At 43.5% G+C, this 13,180-nt stretch overlaps 1 protein-coding gene across 5 annotated transcripts in view; it reads right to left on the bottom strand.

Moving 5' to 3' along the window:
- The window catches only part of Mpped2 (metallophosphoesterase domain containing 2), a 183,699-nt gene extending 171,264 nt beyond the window's left edge, over nucleotides 1-12,435 (bottom strand). The window contains exon 1 of one of the 5 annotated variants that reach the window (XM_076929399.1): nucleotides 12,317-12,435. The gene's annotated coding sequence lies outside the window, so the exon portion shown is untranslated. Of the gene's footprint in view, nucleotides 1-2,313; nucleotides 2,436-2,726; nucleotides 3,322-4,161; nucleotides 4,921-12,316 lie in introns of those variants that run through there. The other 4 variants (XM_076929397.1, XM_034496817.2, XM_076929398.1 and 1 more) reach the window with 4 other exon arrangements.
- Nucleotides 12,436-13,180: the final 745 nt, after the last annotated feature.

Genomic DNA, 13,180 nt, shown 5'->3' with positions numbered 1-13,180 from the left:
TACTCCAAGGATTGCTTTCTTCACATCAGTCAAGCAAACTAGGTTACACTCACCTGGTCTTGGTTCCTAGAACATCCCTATAGCCAAGAGAGGAGCCCCTGGTGTCCTGACACTTTTAACACAACATTGCCTTGGGTTCCCTTGTGCTTCTCCCTGCCCTCATGGGAGGTATGGCTCCCTCAAGCACTAGCTGATAGGCAATCAGGCTAGTAGGCTTAGTTAAGTCAAATCTTGCCCTGCTCCTCTGATATAAGCTATCTGTAAAGAACTGCTTACGAATCATAATGTAGCAGTTTTCATACTAAGTTTGCAGCTGTTTCTTTAATTTCCTACACAATTATATTTTACTGTTATTTTGCATAACAGTAAAACACAACACCTGCTTCAAATTGCAGTCCTGTTCTGAGTGCTGTAATTCTCTTTTGAGACACAAAGTACCGAGACACAACTGGAGCACGGAGCTTCGTAATTGCGTGGTACTGAAAAGTAAACACAAATGAAGACATCTTCCTGTTACAGAAATGACTGTCATTAAAAAGAATGTTAGCCATCAAAGCACAGAGAAGGGAAATACGCATTTTCAGAATACGAGGACTTAGTGTTTGCATAAATTAGAGAGTGGTATAAAAAATTACTTGGCGATTCTTATTTTCCTTCCATCAATGTCTATTGTGTGAGATACAGAATATTTCAGAAGCAACAGAAAATCAAATTCAGGTCTAGACCCCAGTGACCTCAGAGTAAGTATCCATACCCCTTGCCAGAAAGAATTTAATGTTTGGGGAGAAAACTTACTAATTAAACTAAGAGTGTGGGCCAGAAATAAAATAGGCGTAGAGTATTTAAAGTGATTTGAAGTGGCTGGAGGGAGACCCTCTCAAGCTGTCCTGACAGAAGCCAAAAAGAGGTAGACTTAGATGCTGGATTCCCACTTCTAAATAGTCCAGACTATCCTAAAGTCACCCTACAGATTTTCATTTTCTGTCAGGAAACACCTATGCCTCTTTGCCCCTCTGCCCCAAGCAAGGCAAACAATCTCCCTCCATCAGCAAACCCAGAGCCCTGTGATTCTGAAGGGCTAAATGGGTGGCTGGCACCTCATTTGAATTCATCTTTGCCTTGTTCCCTTTCAAACGTTTTATCGAAACAGTGCACCTGCCGGGGCTATCTTCTTTAATCTGGAGTCCTTTGAAGGAAATGTCAGACTGAGGCAGAGAGCTTCAAAACTTTCACAGCACCTTTACAGACAAGTCAAGAAAAGGCTTATTTTTAAAAATTCTATGTTCAATTCCATCCATGCCTCAAAATGAACATAATTGGTGTGTGTGTGTGTGTGTGTGTGTGTGTGTGTGTGTGTGTGATTGGGAGGACTGGGGGATGGAGGAAGGCGTTCTGTGACAAAACCATAAGCTAAGCCACATCACTTTACATGAGATCTGGGGGAAAGCTTGAAAGATGCAAGGACCCCACTTTAACCTTCGAAGAAGCTGCATCACCCTGTTTCAAATAGTCAAGCTGTAACACCTCCCCCCCCCCAAAAAAAACACATCCTCTCTCACAACAGTTAAAGGGAGCAGCTTTCTTCTTTTAATTTTATACTTCAATGCATTTTATCCACAAACAAAGGCACCCAGTACAAGATGCCAAAATGCCTAAAGAAAAATCTAAACAGGACTATCACTGCCAAGCAAGCATTCACGCTGGTGTTAGAGTTTCTGTTTAAAAAAAAAAAAAAAAAAAAAAAAAACCCACGTGAGCACATTGAGCATTTCCTAGACAGCAGTCACTTCTGTCCCTTAAGCTGCAGGACTGGAAATATTCTTTTCCAGGAACCCACTTGGAAAACCTCTTAAAGTCTGCTGGCAAGGAGAGGATTAAAAACTGAAGGCTTAAATAACTGTCTCCACCTCCAAGACACCAGGAGTCCGATTTACCTAAACTTTCAAAGCAACAGTTTCTGACCTCTGTATTCGCGGCTGCCTAAGTCAAACCCGGGAGAAATGAGCCCCGGATTTCGCTTTCCTTGAGTCAGGGAGATAGCCGCCTCACTTATTGGGTGGAAGGACTTTGGAGCTGGCTCCCGGTCCAACCCCGCCAAATTTCATTCTCTCTTCCCTCTGCCTCGCGAATGGAGAACCTTCTTAACTCACGCCCCTACTCTTTTATGCCCATTTCCAGTTACTCATCCCCGTACGGGATGCGATGCCCACATGCTTTCCCCGTGGTTGCACCGCTTCTTTATTTTTCTGGAGATGCTAACAAAGTTCCACGTGCCTCTATCCACTAAGCTCCCTCCCTTCCCTTCACACTTACACCTGAACTTGTCTCCAGTACTGCTGACACCCAGCTGGCACATTCTTTCGGAGAGGGAGGGCACGACTTTTCTCCTGAGCCTCTGACAAAGCGTGGGGTCTATATATGGTGGGGCGAGGGGGGGCGCAGAATTCTCTACTTTGGATTGGTTTGTTTGTTTTAAATGTTGGGTGGGCAGATGGGGTGGGGGGCTGCAGCTACTACACACACACACACACACACACACAAATACGCACGCACACGCACACATGCCCTGCTCTGTCAACAGCTCTCATTGCCTGGTCCTGGCCACAACTCCCCTCTTCATTCCGTAGGCGCTGAGTACCCGGTGGGCACCGCCACCGCCGGCAATAAAAGCAGCACTAAGGACACTAGACTTGCTCCCCCAGGGTCAGCTAAGCATTGCCCCCCACCTTCCTCTCTCCCAGCGGGGCACCGACTGAAGACCGCCGTAGAAAACGGGCTCTGACGTCGCTGCCATCCTCGGTGGGGCATCTTAACCCCTGGTCTGGGACGAAAGCCTCCGAAGCGCACTGGCATCTCCGAGCATACAGACAGGAGCCCAAGTCCGCACCCTGAGCAGCCTCCTCCTCGCTCTGAGTCCCAGAGCTGCCAGGCGCCTCCCCGGGAACGGCTGGGAAAGGAAGGGATTCAGCCAGCGATCGGGCTGGAGGGGGATGTGGAGGCCACCGCCTTGCCCTCTCTTTGGAAGTCTTTCCCTTCCAGTTAAAGTTGTGTTTGTTTCCCCCACCCTGACCTGTTAGTGTCTTTACCATCACAAATCAATTACACAATTTTCATGACCCGCATTCACTCTTAATTCCGGGTGTGTTGGGGGGTGCGCTATAAATCAAACCCCACTGCTCATCTTTCCGTGCTCTTTGCTTGCTGGGGGATTTCAATGCCCTCTCGAACCTCTAGGTAAAAAAATGCTCCCTTCACATCCTAGGCCGCAAAAGCCCGAAATTCAAAAGATTTTAAAAGACAATCCTACCACATGTAAATGTAAATAGGGGAGGTGGGGGGGGGGAGAAGGGAACCCACACAACTACTGCTTAGGTAGAAAAGAAACTGGGCGGCCACGGTTACTTTTCCACGCCGCCGTACCCCGCCTCCCAGCCCTCTCGCTCGGCAGGCAGTGATCGCCGAGACCCGAGAGTAAGGTCCGGGCGCGGGGGCCGGCGGAGAGCTCCGCGCTGGAGCGCTGCGCGCGCGGGCGGCCGGAGCACAAAGCTGCAGCGAGCCGTCCGGCCACTGCACCTGGCCCGGGGCCGCCGCGGGCGCACGGAGCTCGGGCCAACACAATGCACCCGGGCCTAGGCCGGGGCAGCTGCGGCGCACGACCCTGGGACTTTCTAGTAAACACGTCTCAGACTCCCGGGCCCCACCCCCATCCTTTGCCCCGGGGCTTTGGCCGCGGGCTTTCGCGGACAACCTCCCCACCCCCCGCCGCCACCTTCCCGGGAAACCCGGCGGAGGAGGGGGCAGGGAGGTGGGGACCCCGAGAGGTCGGTGGCCGAGGGCTGGGGGGGAAGGGAGAACAGGGGGCGAGATGGGGAGTGGGAAGAAGGGCAGCTACGCAAAGAAATTCGCTCTCGCTTGCGAGGGGTTCGGGGGGGAAACAAATCTGCTCTCCCCGGGTCCTCGAGTGTTCAGTCGGCCAACCTCAGGGTCGGCGGGGCCGCCGCGCTCCGCAGCCCCCGCGCCCTCGCACGCGCCTCTGACAAGGCACCTCTCACCCGGGCTCCGCTTTGTGTGTGCATTTTTTTTTCCCTTCCTCTCGCGCCCGGCACCGGCCGCCTCCTCCCCCCTCCCCCGCCCTCCGCCTCCCTTCCCCGGGCGGATTACCTTTCCCGGGCTGCGCTCCGGATCCCCGGGATGCCTTCAGCGCCCGGTGTGCGGGCGAGCCATCGCCAAGCCACCAGAGCCGGCTCGGAACAGCGCTGGGGGCGGCAGGGGCGAGGGGCGCGGGCGGGCCAGAACCTTCGACCCCGGAGGTCCCCGCCGCCGATCCAGGGCCTGGGAGGGCGGCACAGGGGCGCGGTGCGAGCGGGACGCGGGGTCGCTGCGGGGGGAGGTGGAGAGGACCGGAGCAGCCTCGATCTGGGGAGAGAACGAGCGAGGGGGCGAGGAGAGGCAGCGAGGGCGCGGCGAGCGAAGGGAGCGCGAGCGGTGCAGTGACAGGGACTGCCACTGGGGTCAAAGGAGCACAGCTCCAGGAAGCTGGGCCGCCCAGGCGCCGCTCGCTGTGAGCTCCCCGCCGGGACCCCGCGCCCTGCACGCCCCTGCCGTAGTTCCGGCCCACTCGAACCCCCCACCCGCGCCCCGAGGCCGCGGGGTTTCCAGGAGAGGAGGGAGAGCGGAGGGCGAGGCCCGCAGGCTGCTGGTGCTCCCTGGGTCAAGCAGGCGGCAGGAAGCTGAGCTGCAAGTTCACCATCGTGTGTGATCAGCGTTAAAATGATAGGGGTCGGGGAGATGGGGGCGGGCCACTGAGCGCCAGGAAAATAGGGGAGCCCCCCAGATGGGCGTCTTCTGCAAAGAGAACACCAAGCCCCCGCCCCCCACTCATGAACCTGCCAGGCTCTGTCAGAGGTCCTGGCACAGCTCCAAAGCGCAGAACTCGCTGCAGGGGCAGGAGGAGCGGCTGGGGCACTAAGAGCTCACCAAGAGGGGCGACCCCAGGGTCCCTCCACTCTGCTGAACTGAGGCTTTCCTATGGGGTATCAAGGCTCCCCTCTCCTCAACCCCCTCAAAGCGCCAGACGCGCACACACCCTTCTTTGGCTCTGCAATGTTGTTCCTGAGAAAGAAAAGGCCAACCCAGCTGGTGTTTTTTCACCTTCAAGAATTAAGACAGGTTCAGGATAAGAAGGTGAAGTCAGGCAAAAGCTTTAATTGTTTCCGCACACACACCTCCACCCCGCGGCCCTTTGAATCACATTGTCCCTTTCCCAAAGACGTGCTCTTCAAAAAAAAAAAAATTTTTTTTTAATCGAAGTTACTCCAATTTTCTCTACTACTTTGGAAACCTGGCGGGGAAGGGGGGCGGAACACTAGGAATTGTATGCAAAAGGGGGCGGGGTAAGGATCGGAAAGCCACTGAAATGGTGGGACAGAAGGCTTTTTAGAAAACTTGGTTGGCACGGCTGTCTGAAAGATGAGGTGGCCCTGTGATGTTATGCCACTGTCAGAGCTGGAGGATTTGGATGGCGACCAGATCTAATTCCTTTCTAGGAGTCAGACTCAAAAAAAAAAAAAAAAAAAAAAAATCTGCATTCTCCGAAGGGAACACCAGTGTATGTGCATGAGAGAGAAACGTGCGCTTTGTATACTATGTGACAACTGACTAGACATCCTGGCTGAAATTATATCCCCTAAAATTAAAAAGGAGCCATTTCAACCTGGTCTGTGGCCTCTGTGCTGAGACTAATTGGTTTCCAAGGTCTGGAAAGGAAGGAAGAGAAAGGCTGAAGGAGCCCCTTATTTAAAAGAAAAAAAAAAAAAAAAGATCAAACGGAATTCGCTTGAAAATATTTCCCTTTTACAATGGACTTTCCTGACACTTGAATTTTAAGTAGCCCATCTCTTCTGCTCAGGCAGAAATGAAGGGGAAATGGGCTTGCTGATGTACTTTCATTGTACAGCATGCCCAGAGTGTCAGAGTTTGCCTGATGTGCTGAGGGAAAAGGACAGTGCCTTCCCTTGCCCAGCACAAATCACAGCAAGTGACACTGACATTAAAGGATGCCAAAGATGAGTTGAAGGGGCAATTCCATATTTTGCTATCTTTTGGTTTTCAGACCAACCATGAACACTGACTAGAAACATGTTCTTTTAAGATACTTGTTTTTGTCTCCCAGAAGTGTTAACATTACATTCCTCTTTTGTAAATAGTTTGAATTTTAAGACTGATTAGACCGATTTGATCAATCCAAGTAATATCACTATGCACTACCCTCCTTACATTGAATTGTCAGTTGAAACAGTTAAACTAGTTTGAACATGGTTTGAGATCTAAATATGTCTAAATAAGGCACACATACTGTAAATAATAATATGTTCTATTTTACTGGCACATTTTAAAGGATAATTTATATGTGATTAAAAATCAAGTGTGTGGTTCTTTACAAAGTTGGTGGGAATTTGTATCATTTTATTTAGTAGGGGAAACTGAGGAAAATAATATTTAAAACAAAATTTTAATACAAGAAGAAATCAACCATACTGGGTTAATTATTTCTGAATGAATAATCCAGCAATGACCAACTTGTATGTGGGTTGGTAATTTTTATCTCCATTGGTCTGTTAAAGCCAAACAAACAAACAAACAAACAAAAAAGCCGGAGAAATGTAAATGAATTTAAACAGTAAGTCAGGAAGAAGAGGAAGTCACTTTTCAAATAATTCTCAGTATGTGGATTTGACTTTGCACTTTGAGATATTATCCACAAATATAGGTACGTACACTAAAAGCTTACTTTTAAAATGATTGGATGCAGACCACATCCATTTCCTGATACCCATTGTAAATCCCTGCAAAATATCTCTTCAGAATGCATTTAGGAAAGAAAATGAGGGGCCCTGGCAGAACTTTGAGTAGAAGCTTAGAAACAAATGATGCTTCCCCTAATAGTTCAGTGCTTTGCTGGAACTCGTGCTCAGCCTCTTGTGAGAAAGGGTGCTTGGACAGAACACACTGAAACTGAGGTTAGTCCTATGGCCCCTTAAAAAATAAAATCATTAAATTTCTTTGGATAATTTCAATGAAATTATATACATCTCACTAAAAAAAATATAGCTGTGTTCTTTTTGTCTTTAACCTGTTCAAGTTTTTTATAATTATTTTCCATCAATATCTGAGGAATCACTACTAGAAATGAGAGTGGCTTGTAGCACTACCATTAAGATATAATAAAAATAAATACTCACCAACAAAGTCCTTTTTAAACTCCTGAATTCCCATGTGTCTCACTTTTTAAAATACTTTCGGGTGTGTTTATTGTAGCTCCTGCTCAGAGTTGTCAAACTATGCCTTATATTTCTCTCTACCCTCCACACATATGTACAGTACACACGCAGACACTTGGAAATGGTTGCTAAATGTCCACATGAATCAATAGATGAAGAAGCACATCAGTGAGAAAGTCAAATGAACAATGAAGAAAAATTCACGCCAGGGCTGCAAGAAAGGAAGTGACGTCATACAGCTGGCGTTGAGCAAATCAGAACTTTCCATGTAGGTAAAATAGTTCAGTTTAAAGGGATTTTTGTTAGTGTCTCTAGACTGTTTTACAAAATTATTTTCTCAGGGAGAAACTGAACACTGACTATACTGTGTCTGTCCCATTTGAAGGCTTTTCTCTTTGAATACAGTAGGACTCCAAAAGACAAGAAACCTGAGTAAAGTTGATACCTAAATATTTACAAAGACAGTTTGTCAAGACTCGGTCTCAAAAGGGACTCATGTGATTAATCTTATCCTTGAATATGTCTTTTTGTGACACATTCCAAATAAATGTAAGAATAATTTGGGCGTTCATTATATTTAAAACTTCTCTTTGGTTAACAAAAATATACGTGACTTCGAAAGATTTGAGGCAAATTATAATAGATGAAATTTTAGCTCTTGGAAAGTTTTATAATTAGTACACCAGAAGAGGTAAAGTTGACTTAGCTTTGCTGGTAGCAGAAACAATGACAAGCAAGGAAGATGTGAAAATCTTAGCAATTTACAAAATGTTAATTTTTACCATTTTAGTAAGTGATGTCTAGCATGGACCAGACATACTGCATTTACTATTACAAATGGTGAATATATTTATTATTAATATAATTTGATAATATTATAATGAGCTTATATGAGCATATAATGAGCTAGACAAATATCTGTGCAATAATTATTTTGTGTTGCTAAGGATTGAACCTATAGCCTTGTGCATATGAGGCTACAACCCAGCTGTATCTAAATGCTACAATCGGGAAAATTTAAAAGATGCTGAACATGGGTTAATATGTTTTCAATTTTAATATCCATTCTAAGAGATTTGCATGATTTTTGCTATCAGTTTTTATATACAATATGACATGCCATGTTCCCAATTTTGGAAAGACTATAGAATTTGGAGCTACTTGGGAAAGGCTTGTCAGGGAGAAGAGTACATTCTCACAGAAGTAGAGCTAAAATAATCTTAAAAGATGAATAATGTGGAAAAGCCATGTAATCTGCAAACAATAACAATTTGTGTTTTTTCAAAAGGGATAATTCAATTTAACAAGGTAGCATAATTTTCCTTCTCAGCAAAAAAAAAAAAAACAAAAAAAAAAAACAAAAAGGGAAGATACAACTTCTAAAGAAGTTCAGAGAGCAGCAGAAACTAAAATTTTCCCCCACTACCATAATAATTCAGTTACACAACTGCTACATTTTTCAAGTTTTTATTACATTTATTTACTTAGTAGGTATATGAGTATGTAGGTGAGTGTGTAATGCCATGACACATGTGTGATCAGGGGATAACTTGCTGAGGCCAGAGGATTGAATTCAGGTGGTTAGGTTTGGTGACAGCATCTTTCTCCAGCAAACCATTGTGCTGGACCATCAACTAATAGTTTGGAGGCTTTGTTCTGGGTCCAACACAGTTCTTTTTCTAAACATTTTAATGATTTACTTATTCACCATATGAATGCATACGGGTGTTTTGTCTGCATGTCTGTCTGTAAGTCTCATGCATGGAATACACAAGGAGGATGGGATAGTGATCAGATCCCTCGGAACTAGAGTCAGACAGTTGTGAACTGCCATGTGGGTACTGGGAATCAAACTCAGGTTCTTTGCAAGAACAACGAGTGCTCTTAACCACTGAGCCATCTCTCCAGTCCTAGACATAGTCCTTACACTATGCTGATGATCCACTTGTGCCCAAAGTAGGGATCTTTTCCTCACATTATGAAATACACTAGTCCCTCAATATCTACAAATAATGGCTCCCAGACCTCTTTGCCTCTTGAATCCCATAATCTGAACATGCCAAAGACCTTCATAAAAAATGTATATTTTATATAAAGTATTATCTGTATTACATGCTCATCCTCCAGCATATTTATCTCTAGATTACTTAAAATAACTAATACAATGCAAATACTATGCAAATTGTTGTTAATACTGTTGGGGAACAATGACAAAAGCAAAGCACTACAATGTAGATGCAATTGCTTTTTGAATATTTATATCTACAGTTGATCGAGGGCAGAACCCATGTGTACCTGGGACCAACTCTCTGTGGTCTCATGGGGGTTAAATGAAGGCTTCCTGTGGAATGCTTCTGAGCTTTGCCTTGGTTGAAGCTTACAAAGCTCAAAGCATATGTGGAGCATAAAGATATCACAGAGAAGAGAAGCCGGGGTGGCCAGGTACTGAGAGTGATTTTTTTTTTTTTTTTTTTTTTTTTTTTTTTTTTTTTTTTTTTTTCCACTGGGAGAGGGATTTGGAACTGATAGAGCTGGTGGCCAGAACTGCAGGGCTAAGCTAAAGACGATTGAAGGTCATAGCTGAGCCCTTGTTCAAGATGTTTGACTTTATCCTGAGGGCAACCAGAAACTGTTTAAAGATCTTAAATAGAAAAAAAAAATGGAACATGATGACATTAGTGTTCTGTAAAGGTCATTTTTTCCCATTGTGGAGAGTGGATTTCAGGAGGCTAGAGTGAGCACACTGAGGCCAACAGAGAGATTCTGCAACCATTGTTTTGAGGGGGATGCCAATTTTCATAAGGATTATTATGAAGATGAGACATGGGATGGCAGGAACGCATTCAATAAATTTGAATACATTTTAAAAAATATATTTTTAAAACTTTTACCAGAATCTTGACAATCAGGTTGCAGACATGTGGCCCCCATCCACAGAGGCAGATTTCTACTACCCTTAATTCCCTAATTCAGTCTCATCCCAGCCTTCCTGAGTATTCTAACCATCCTCCCTACATTATATACATGTCTTTCGGAATCCCATATTTTAAGAAGAACCCCAGCACTAAATGCAACAGTTGCATAAAATGCTGGAAGTCTACCTTGGTTGAAGCTTACACAGCTGAAAGCATTCAGTGGCGTACATTCATTTTTGACTGATTTTCTGGACTTATTCTCTTTACCTATGAAGTACAAATGCAGGAGGCAAATATAGTTCTGTTTTCCTTTCAAAACTTTTATAGATAAGAGTCCCACATCTGATTTTATCAGAACTAATTCACTTATGTTTAGTATTACACAAAAAATTCTAAAGGGGTTATTAACAAATGATTCTTGGTTTTTTTTTAATTGAAATCTTCAAAGAGCTGCACAGATGGCTCATCAGCTAAGAGTACATACTGCTCTTCCAGAGGATCTGAGGTTCAGTTCTCATTAACCATGTCAGGTGGATTCCAACCACCTATATATAGTTCCAACTCCAGAGGATCCTGTGCCCTCTTCTGGACTAGAAACTGTAGATACCTGCACATGTATGGTGGGTGTGCATGCACACATGCTTACACACACACACACACACACACACACACACACACTCACAAAGAAGTCTTCAAAGAAACAGATATATTTTCAGAGAGGCTGAAATATAGACAGAGTGGCAACAAATAACATCAGTCTCTTGATAATGGGGTGGTTCCATGTGAACCTTGTTAGTCTTAAAAAATCTATTGTAAGAACAATCATCCAGTGGCTGGGCTCCTTGCTTCAAGCTAAGTCGCTGCACTCCTCCTCAGCAGCTCAGACTTCGAAGAGGAAATAAATGGAAATTAATAGAGACATTTAGGACCAAGGCAATGACAACTATATTTTCCAACTTTACTTCTTTCTTGGTATTTGTGTGTTTTGAAACATCCATTTGTATTTCTTTTGTCCTCCAGATTCCCCACAGTGCTGGATAAACAAAGTGAGATTTCTCCTTAAGACAATGCTTGAAAAGCCAAGATCTCAGGCATGTGGCTTTACCAGCTGCATCAAATTAAGGGAACATTTACTAGAAAGTAGCTTTTGTTTTGTGTTGGTTTGGTTTTAGGTAACAACACAGTACAACGTTAAAATCCACATTCTGCACTTAGTACAGAAGGAACTTAAAACAACAACACAACTTTAGTTTTCCTTTTTAAAGTACTTAATTACCCTGAGAAAGACTAGAACATACAGATTACACAATAGAGGACTGGATTAAAATTAATCCCATCACTCAGATATATCTTCTGTGAACATTTAGTTAAATAGATTTCCAGCCAAGTGTATTTTCCAAACTCAGAAGACAGTTGGGAATTTTGAGGGCAGAGCAGGATTTTAGCTCGTCTACCCCAGCGCTGCCTCTATAACTCAGGTAAGTCCCACAAAGTCCTTTGTGCCTTGTTTTCTTCTTTGTGGAAAGACCCTGCTCCATAAAGTTATTATGAGGGTTAAATGAAGTAATACTGTTAAAAAAAAAAGGCTTATATAATGCCTGAAACACCCGACAATTATAGTTGTATAGCCCACTTGAAAATCTTTCACACAAAATTAATATGAAGGTATTATATATGACTTGATATGGAAGTATATCAAGTAAAACAATGAATTAATCTCATCCCCTATATAGCTTCTCTTCCCACTGGGTTAATACTGTATGCATTTCCCCATGTCATTAAGCATCTTAATAGACAAAAGATAAAATAAAAAATAAAATAAAGACAGTACAATGCATGGTCTAAGTTCAGATACTCAAGAATTGTATTCCATTCTGGGACACTACATACATGATAGCCAAAGAGATTTTCTTATGATATTCTTTCTCCAGAATTCAGTAGTCTTCTGATAATTAAGTTTCTGGAATTGATATTTGAAAGACTAAACATTTGCATTTAGTTGTCAGGTTAGCACAAATTATACTGATTCCCTGTTTTTTTTTTTTTTTATTGTTTCTTTGTTCTTGATATATAGGTGATATTTGAAAAGACAAATTAAAGAATTAATATTTTGCTACTTACCATTGGATCACCATTGTTGTTATATCCCAATTCAAAGAAAAGAGAAGTTCATTTGTTGGAAGGTGTCAACAAACTTATTATAAATTTGTATCACTAATTGGTGTTATAACCCTGATCTGCAAACTCAGAGCTGCAATCACCCCTAGTCTGTGTCGTTCCCGTGAAAGCAAGAACTTCATTGGCAAAGGCAACGGCACGGAAAGCTACAGAATTTAGGAAACATTTTTTAGATGCTGGCAACTTTGTTTGGTAAATTGTATGGCTGTTGCTTTTTCACAGCTGGGATATGAAGAATATGAAAGCATAGATGGCCAAGGCTTAACTTATCATAATCTTTGTGGATCAGAATTCCAGTCTGCAGTAAGCTAAACCTTCACCAAAGACACAGACTAATCAATCTACTTGAACAAATATCTGATGCTGTGGCACCAAGGCTTTGGGAAGTCTGTGATTTCTAAACGTTTTGTTCTGGAAAAGGTTAAGGGATTAAAGATAAGAAAAGACGACTAAGGGAATGAATGCGTTCTGAGTACGATATGAATGTATGGAAATATCACAAAGAAAGTGGACAATTAATACATATTTTTAAAGAAACTGAAAGGAAAGAAAAGAAAAAAGAAAGGAAAGAAAGGAAAGGAAAATCTAAGGAGAAAAATTGTGCTCTTATGATCTGGTATCTGAATCCACTGTTGGCAAACTGGTCCTTGCATGGCTTTGAGGCATATGGAAATTGGTGATGAAAATGTCTAGTGTAACAAGAACTATAATTCGATGAAAACTGAAGCAGTGAACTGTGAGAAAGTGTTAAACCAGTGTCATTAAACAGCGCTTCAAAAATAATGAAACAGAAATACTAACCCTCTC

This window comes from Arvicanthis niloticus, chromosome 2 (genome assembly GCF_011762505.2).
Source record: "Arvicanthis niloticus isolate mArvNil1 chromosome 2, mArvNil1.pat.X, whole genome shotgun sequence".
NCBI lineage: Eukaryota > Metazoa > Chordata > Mammalia > Rodentia > Muridae > Arvicanthis > Arvicanthis niloticus.
This window is presented reverse-complemented; position numbering and strand designations above follow the sequence as displayed.